Source organism: Echinops telfairi, unplaced genomic scaffold (assembly GCF_000313985.2).
Source record: "Echinops telfairi isolate 266 unplaced genomic scaffold, ASM31398v2 ScPeMD7_2010;HRSCAF=2546, whole genome shotgun sequence".
In the NCBI taxonomy this organism is placed as follows: Eukaryota; Metazoa; Chordata; class Mammalia; order Afrosoricida; family Tenrecidae; genus Echinops; species Echinops telfairi.
This window is the reverse complement of record NW_022105908.1, coordinates 16765233-16774856: the sequence shown is the minus strand read 5'-3', so window position 1 is coordinate 16774856 and position 9624 is coordinate 16765233. Positions and strand designations below refer to the sequence as shown.

At 42.4% G+C, this 9624-nt stretch overlaps 2 pseudogenes; one reads left to right on the top strand and one right to left on the bottom strand.

The window, feature by feature from the left end:
• The window catches only part of LOC105979547, a 13389-nt pseudogene extending 13236 nt beyond the window's left edge, over positions 1–153 (bottom strand).
• Positions 154–6146: 5993 nt separating this feature from the next.
• On the top strand, positions 6147–8084 carry LOC101646729 (annotated as a pseudogene).
• Positions 8085–9624: the final 1540 nt, after the last annotated feature.

The window sequence follows — 9624 nt, the reverse complement described above, 5'->3', positions numbered from 1 at the left end:
TACAGACCCAGCTTGGTTCTTCTCCAATGTCTTCTCTTGGAGTTGTACCTGATTTTATTACCGGTTTTCATTCGAATCCACTGGGGAATGGGCCAATTCTGTTTCTGTTTCTTGGCCAGGAATCTCTTGATCCTAAGTCTTATGAGATGACATGGTGAATTCGGAGCAACACCACGCTCAGGATGGCAGAGACACTGAGAGAGGGAGAACACCTTTAGTCTTAATAGTTCAGTTCTCCTGAAGACTGTTATATGCTGGGCAGGGTTGAACATTTGAGTGTGGAGTGTGTATGACATTAAACTGTGAATTAGTCGGTCTTAAGGTATAACAGCTTATCAATATTTGAAGATAATGGTACTTTGTAACCTATTGCCTCCAAATTTAAAGCTGGAAAGTCACTGGGATTTAGAAAAGAACGGGATCTACATGCCCTTTAGGATTTGGGTTTGTGAATTAAGAATTGTGGCTCCCCCAGAAGTAAGTGGACCCTGCCAAGGGCATCACCGGGCCTTGAGCAGTTGGATGCGTGCAGCAAAGACGGCCAAGAACCAACTAATCCGGCAGAAGGCCAGGGATGCCTTTCACAAAGTGAGCAACACACTTGAAGTCGAAGAACAAAGCAAAGGCAGCACAAATCTTAAAAGAAAAACCTTGTGAATGATGAAAATGCTGAGAGTAAATAAATCCTTTGTTGATTTATAAAAGGAACTTGTACACGTCTCAAAAGGCCTTCCCCTGAACCTCTGCAGAAGCAGCCGGTCCCTCAACAGCATCAAGAAATGGACCGGTGAATGCTGACAGGCTACAAGTGTAATGACTCAGTTATAATCCAGGGGTGATACAGCTAAGGCGGGGGAGGAGGGACCAATAAATGTAATGTTTTACACACACACAAAAAGAACTGTGGTCCTTGCAGCAGCGTAGCATGAGCGGAGTACTTGCTGCGGCCACCCAAGCGTCATAGCAGGACAGGCATTTTGAAAGTTTCTTCCCCTCTTTGACCGAGTATTGGTGGAAAGGAGTGCCACTGAAACTGTAACCAAAGGAGGCATGATGCTTCCAGAGAGATCTCAAGGAAAAGTCCTGCAAGCAACAGTCGTAGCTGTTGGGTCCGGCTCGAAAAGAGGGGGTGGAGAGATTGAACCAGTGAGTGTGAGAACTGGAGCTAAAGCTCTTCTCCCTGCAGATGGAGGCACCAATGTAGTTCCAGATGAGGAGGATGATTCTTACTTTGAGATGGGGGCATTCTTGGGAAGTGTGTGGACTAGAGGAAACCACATGTGAAACTGCCCGTTCCACTGAAGTTCTGAAATCTCTCATCATGCTAATAATAATAATCGCCATGTCTCTCTTTTATAATAAACTAGTGATACGGAGTGTCACTAAAATTTCATTTCTTTGTTTTAAAACATTTCCAAATAAAAATATGCCAAAAAAATTGTGTACAAATTGTTAATGGCTCTGTATTGATCTCAAAACAACCAATAAAATGTCAGTTACAAAGTAACAAAAGACACTTCCAACCAAGAGTAACCTAGGACCAGATAGATTAGGCTTCACAGGGTAGTTCTACCAAATATTCAGAGAAGACCTGTCACCAATACTACACAAACTATTCCAGGATACAGAAAAGACAACAAACTCCCAAATCCCTTCTAGGAAGTGAACATAAACCAAAACCAGGCAAAGACCCCACAAATGTCTACCTTGCACTTAGACACACCTAAATAAAAGTTTGGCAAGTAGAATCCAATACCATATCAAAAAGATAATTCACTGTGATCAAGTGGGATTCATTCCAGGGATGCGGGGATGGTTCAACAGGAGAAAACAATCAATGTAATCCACTATATAAACAAGTCAAAGGAGATAAACCACATGATCAGAGCCATAGATGCAGAAAAGGCATACAACGCCTACTTTTGATAAAACCACTCAACAAAATAGGAAATTCCTCAATATGGTAAAAGCCATATACGAAAAACCAACAGCCAACATCATGCTCAATGGGTAAAAACTAGGGACATTTTCCCTAAAAATGGGTTCCAGACAAGGATGCCTGCTATCACCACTCTTATTCAACATCATACTAGAAGTCTCAGCCAGAACTACCAGACAACAAAAAGAAATCAAGGGAATACAAATAGGCAAACAAGTGAAACTATTTGCAGATGATATGGTCCTACAGAGAGAGAACCCAAAAGACTACACAAAGCCTGCTGGAAAAGGCAGTAGAGAGATTTGGCAAAGTAGCAGGATACAAAACTAACAACCAGAAAGCAATTGGAAAATGACATTAAGAAAACAATACTATTCACAGTAACCAAACTTAATACCTGACCTGAAACCCTACACTGGTCCAATGAGATACGTAGATCAGTGGAACAAAACAGAAAGGCCAGAAGTAAATGTATCTACCTACAACCAACTGATCTTCAACACAGGACCAGAAACTATCACATGGGATAAGGACAGTTTCTTCTACAAATGGTGTTGGATAAATTGGATCTCCATATACAGAAGAATGAAACAAGATCCTTATCTCTCCCCATACACAGAAACGAACTCAAGATGGATTAAATGTAAGCCTCAGAGCTCTCAGGATCATCAGTGAGAAAGCTGGAACAAACTTGAGGGCCCTATTCCAGGGCATACACAGACCACCAAATACAATAAAGGAGGCACACACGGCGGGAGACAGGACAGATCACTGGGACGTGTTGGAAATAAATCACTTCTGCACATGGACAGACTTCATCAAAGGCGTAAAATGACAGCCCACAGACTGGGAAAAAATTTTTTACCAATGACACAACTAACAAATGTCTAGTCACTAAAATCTACAGAACCCTACAACAGCTCAATAAGACGCTAACACATAACCCAATTAAAAAGTGGGCAAAAGACATGAACTTCACCCACAATGACAGTCCAATTCAGAAACGCAGAAAACAACAAATTCTAGAGAGGATATGGAGAGAATGGAGCACACATATGCTTTTGGTATACTTGTAAATGCATACATCCACCATGGAAAATTACATGGGGCTATCTAAACCAACTGGGAATATTAGGTAGCTAGATTTAGGGATGGGGGGTGTTTCTCCCTCCCATGCCTGCAAAAGACCCCATACAGGAGGTTGGAAAGAAATCAGTCAACCGTGAGATACCTATGAAGACCCCAAACTGAGCATGCTCATACTCAAGCCCTCAAGACAGGTGGAAAGTGAGTATACCTGGGCAGGCCAAACTAGGCCCAGGCTCATGACCTCGTTGAGAGAGGCTTAACCCAGCCAATGGGGTCAACCAATACCATCAACCATGCCTCCGTAGCAAGAGGTTTGAAATACCCTGGCTGTGGGAAGGCTGCCCTCTTAACCCTGCTCCTGGTCAGAATCAGGGGGAGGGTCTCCCTCCCCCAGGCAGGTGCATTATGTGCCTGCTCCGGGCCTACTGGGGCCCACTGCCTCTTGGCCCACATGCTCTTAGCCTCTTGGGTTCTTGGGCTTCTGGCCTCCTGGGATTCCCACGCCCCACCCCCAGTTCCACATGTGTGGGTACTCTTTTCCACGTGGTTTTTCGGGCCCAGTTGTGAACCCCTTTGAGACTCTAAAGCCTGAAACTCCGCCTGTCCTTCCTAAAAAGCCACTTGGATTACAAAATGGGCTTCGGTGTGAATTCTTTCATTGTGTGAAGCCAAGAGCCAAGGTACACCCCACTCCAGAAACCTAACAGGAATAGAAATACCATATGACATTGCAATACTGCTAATAGGCATATACCCCAAAGAAATAAGAGGTGCAACACGAGTGTATGTATGCTCTCCCATGTTGACTGCAGCACAGGTTACAACAGAAAGAAACCTGGAAGCAGCCCAAGTGCCCAACATTAGGAGAATGGATAATGAAACTAAGGTACATACACACAATGGAATACTACCGTTTCCCTGAAAGTAAGTCATCCCCGAAAATAAGACCTACTTACAGTTTTGCCTCTCATTGAAATATAAGGCATCCCCCCAAAAATAAGACCTCCCCAGAAATAAGGCCCCCTGAAGCTACCGTAACTCTGGACTCTGAACCGTAGTGACGGGCACCACCACGCAGCTCACTGTTGGCCGCAGCGCAGTCGGAGCAGACAGGAAGTGCGAGGTCTCGTTTACTAAAACAATATATGTATACCATATTCTTCTTCATGGGAAAATAAGACATCCCCTGAAAATAAGACCTACCTCCCACATCTCTGGGAGCAAAATTTAATGTAAGACACTGTCTTACTTTCAGGGAGACAGGGCAGTGGGAGCCTTCAGTGCACCACTCTCACGGAAAGACAGACCAGCAGTCAAGAAACCCCATAAAGGACCCAAAGAGCTGAACAACACAATCCACAACTCGACCTCCTAGGCATTTATAGGGTTCTCCAAACAGCAAACAAAAAAACAAACCCCAAACACATTTTTCTTCAATGCATGTAACACACATTCTAACAAAGGCCACATGCTAGTTCACAGAGCAAGCCTTGGCAAATTCAAACACACAGAGATCATTGAAACCATCTTCTCAGACCACCGTGCCATGAAACTGGAAATAAACAATATAATTTTTTTTAACATTTTATTAGGGGCTCATACAACTGTTATCGCAATCCATACACACATCAATTGTGTAAAGCGCATTTGTACATCATTTCTCAAAACATTTTCTCTCCACCTAAACCCCCGACACTAGGTCCTCATTTTTCCCCTCCCTCCCCACAATATAATTTTTTAAAACAAAGATAAATACTTAGAGACTCAACAACACACTACTCAAAAGAGATTGATATTAGCCCAAATAAGAGATGATATTAGGAAGTTCCTAGAAACCAATGAGAATGATTACACAGCACACCAAAACCCATGGGACACAGCAAAAGCAGTTATCAGAGGTCAATTTACAGCAATTAATGTACGCATGAAAAAGAGATCATGTTCAGCACCTCCAATTAGAACTGAGTCAACAGCATAAACACTCCAACAGGAACAAAATCATAAGCTTTAGAGCAGGAAAAAGTTGTCTAGAAACAGAAAAGCAATGGGGAAAAATCAATAAAGCAAGAAGTTAATTCTTTGAAAGGATCGACAAAATTGACAAACCTCTCGCAAACGTAACAAAGGAAAAGCAAGGGCAGACAAAGATATCTAGCATTAGAGACAAAACAGCTGATGTCATAACAGATCCAAATTAAATAAAAAGACCGCAGTATTACGAAAGACAGTATTCCAACAAATTCAATAATCTAGATGACCTGGACAAAAGCCTAGAATAGCATTCTCTCCTCAAATTAATGGACGTTAAGACATTAATGAACAGATGGACATTGAGTCTTTGAACAGACTCAGCAAATGAAGAAGTAGACAAGGTCATTAAGAAACGTGCAAGCCAGAAAAGCCCAGAACCAGATGGCTTCGTGGTACTTATAATCCGGTGTCGATTTGGGACTTGAGAGGATCAAGAGTGAAGGGGTGGAGTCTAGTCTGTCAATCGGATCATAGCCAAAGACACCTCTGTGTGGGCATGGCCTTCTCCTGAGGATTCTGGGAACTGCTGGGTTTCCTCCTTGGAGGCAGGAGACACTCTCTCTCTGCTAATTCCCTGAGAGACGCTCTACTGACAAGACACACAGCACTACACTGATAGAACCCCATGCCTGGAAGCTGGAGGCACCACATGGAGACCCCTGCCAGCGCTGAGATGCTTCTACCGCCACTGGATCCACAAGACTTCCCACCCACTGGCCTGTGATCTACCTGCATTCAGCATCATTGCATGTGTTTCTGAGTCTGAAGAGGCCTTTATAGATTGATATTGGACATATGGGCTAATATCAGACTTATGGGCTTGATCTGGGCTGCGATGTTTTCTCAATATTCAACTGCTCTTGTATATAAACTCACGCACATATTTGAGCGCCTCTGGATTTATTTCTCTAGTCTACCTAGACTGGCACAGCTTCACAGGAGAATTCTACCAAATATCCACACAAGAGCTGACACCAATTCTACAACAACTAATCCAGAATATAAAAAGGGGACAGCAATTGTCAGCGGTGGTTGCAGACGGTGGGCAGTGCGTCGGGGGGTGCACTGTGGCAGCGGATATGAAAGGATGGCAAGTCCAGGTGAAAGTAACCGAAAAATATTAAAAGCCAAAAAAACAAGGCCGCAAGTTGCCGGAAGCAAGTAGAACTCATGAATAAGTTAAAGATAGTGGAACCACTGGAAACAGCAACCGTTGGGAATAATGTGCCAAGTGGTAATCAGAATTTAGGTACTGCTGTCAAACAAAACAAATGTGGACATTCTGAAAATGATGCTTCATCATTGGACTCTAGCAAATATTTAGTATGCTCATAGAAAAGTAATGAATTCCCTCTGAACTTACTAGAATCTGTAGGAAAAAATGTTGATTCAGAAACAAGATTGGAATATGTTGATGGAGTAGTGAGCCCTTACCAGAAGTCAGGTAAAGCAATATATTTATTCTCTGAAGAAGCTAATCATAGAAAAGGCAAAAAATTCACAGAACACTTCTGTAAATCATTTTGGAAGTCAGGCAAATATTATAAGATCCACTTTTGAGCGACATAAAGGAGACTGCCATCTAAAATGCTTTTGCTGTTCACCTAATGTGTTAAGAGGTGTAGTTCAAGAACCAAAGTATAAAATAATGAGTACTTTGAATGGTCAGGGACAAGACAAGATGGTTTCCTACTTAGAAACAAACTCCCAGTTGGAGTTCCTGAATGGAAAACAAAATAACAATCTCAGTTCAGACTCCTGGTTTGTACCTGTTGAGCAAACACCTCACTTGATGAATTCAGTAAATTCTATCAACTATGCTGCTGACGGTTTGAAAACTGATGAAGGCAGTACACCTTGTCATTCCAGCATTTCAGGTTGTGGAAGTACAGACTCAACATGCCATCCATTCCTTGACATTGATAGCAACAATGGCCATAATATAAAGAAGAGGATGTTTTCAGAAAACAAAGAAAATGTTAAGTATGCGAAGATGTCAGTGCAAAATAATGGAACTGTTAGTGTAGCTCTGGAAAAGCAAAGAACATTGCTAGAACAGGTCCAGCATTTGACTCGACACGAAATTGATCGTGTAAATCACAAAATATTTGATAACAAACTGAAAGACTTGAATGAACGCATTGAGAAGACAGTGTGGGAGTAAACATGAAGCAATAGCTAATGAACTCTGCAAAAGTAGCAAAACTTCAAAGACTAGTATTAAAACATTATCATCTCAAAGGAATTGTTTGGAAGCAAACATCATCCAGTAATGTAGCCTGTAAGGATGTAAATTCTGGGAACATGATTTTGAATAAGAAGCAAGAGCCACTTAATGGTGCAGATAAAAGATTCACTTTACTGAACTCTGAACATTCCAAGCCTTCAGAAAAAGCAAGCAAAAAGGCTGATTTGTCAATGGATCATATTGGGTTGGTTTCTGAAAGTAACGATGATGTTATATTGATTTCTGTGGAAAGTCCTAATTTGACAACTTCAATTACAACAAATCAAACAGACACTGTAATAAAGCCCAAAAATTCCAATTCACCTGATGCTGACATGGATGATGTGGCTATAAAGAAGAGAAAATTTGATTCTGTGGTTGATTTGACAAAAGAAGGCCGACCCAACTGCAACACAGAAAGTCCAGTCTCCTCCCTGGAGTCACCTTCGAAAGCTGTTTTAAAGTCAAAAGAGACAACTCCAGTGGCACAAATTGCAGCCCAGGTTCCCGAGTCTTTTGAGCACCTGTCGCCTCTCCCAGAATCTCCATCACTAACCTGAGCTGGTAGATAGAATTCGAAAGACACTTCCTCCCCAGAAGCCTGAGCTCAGAGTAAACGGGCTAAAACCCAGAGGCTTTGCCCTGACTTGGAATATCACCAAAATCAATCCCAAGTGCGCTCCTGTGGAGAGCTACCACCTCATCCTCTGCCATGACAATTCGAATGATAAGCTGTTTTGGAAGAAAATTGGAGAAATTAAAGCTTTACCACTCCCCCTCAAAAAAAGGGACAGCTAACTCCCAAACTCATTCTACGAAGTTAGCACAACCCTGATACCAAGACCTGGCAAGGACCCCATAAAGACAGAAAACTACAAAATATAGATGCAAAAATTCTCAACAAAATCCTGGCCAATAGAATACAACAGCATTGGGAACCGATTACAAGGAACTATATGTGACCTCTTCCCTGGGGGACAGACAACCGAAAAGTGGGTGAAGGGAGACATCGGACAGGGCAAGATATGACAAAATACCAATTTATAAACTATCAAGGGCACATGAGGGAGGGGGGAGCGGGGAGGGAGGGGAAAAATGAGGACCTAATGTCGGGGGTTTAAGTGGAGAGAAAATGTTTTGAGAATGATGTATAAATGCGCTTCACACAATTGATGTGTGTATGGATTGCGATAACAGTTGTATGAGCCCCTAATAAATGTTTTAAAAAAAAAAGAATACAACAGCATATCAAAAACAGTAATATATCATAACCCAGTGGGATTCATACCAGGGATGCAAAGATGATTCAACAATCAAAAAATAATGACTGTAACCCACCACATAAACAAGGAAAGGGGTAAGAAGCATATGATAATATCAATTGATGCAGAAAAAAAGCACTGGCAATATCAAACACCCAGTCCTAATAAAAACAGTGAGATGCAAATAGAAGGGAAACATCACAATAAAGGAGTTTATGAAAAACCAATAGCCAACATTACACTCAGTAGAGAAAAGCTGAAAACATTCCCACTGAATAAGGGAACCTGACAAGGGTGCCCCTGTCCCCACTCTTAGTCAGCACTGTGCTAGACGTTCTAGCTAGAATCATAAGGCAGCAGCAAGAAATTAAGGGCGTACAAGTGGGGAAAGAAGTGAAACTTTTGCTATTTGGAATACTTCACAGCCCTAAAAAAAACAATGACCAAATCATGAAATACAACACTACATGGAGGGAATGGAAAACATGCTGAGTGAAATTAGTCAATCACAAAGAACAAATACTGTATTGAGTCCACTGCTATCGGACCTCACAGGTTAGCAGAGGGCTCCGCTCATCCGCTGGGATCAAATTGTCAAGGGAGGGGGATCGGAGGTCGACCACTTAGTGGCTGTCATGCAAAGTTATGATGAGATTCCCCCCAGCTGCCAGGCAGGTAGTCGGGATGGGATGGGAAGGGAATCTCAAGTCAGGAGAGGGGAATGGAGTCGACATGACTGGGAGAACACGTCCGTTGGTAGAAAACGGGAAGGACCGACCTCCAAGTGGGAGAAGAAGAACTAAAAATACTTTTAAGGATCCTAAGGGGAGTATCCCTGATAACATGCACTGAATAAGCTACATTGGCCCAAGCTTATGGAGACCCAGGCCAAATGCCATATAACACCGGGGCATTGAATCCTGGGTCAATGGAGTGCACAACACACTACAAGGCCGATGACACGACACTAGACTACACACTACAGAGATATCTGATGCTGAAGCTCCACTAGGTGAACTGGACTCTTATCTCAAACATACCTGTAACCTAAGGACGTAAGACTGAAAATTCAGGGT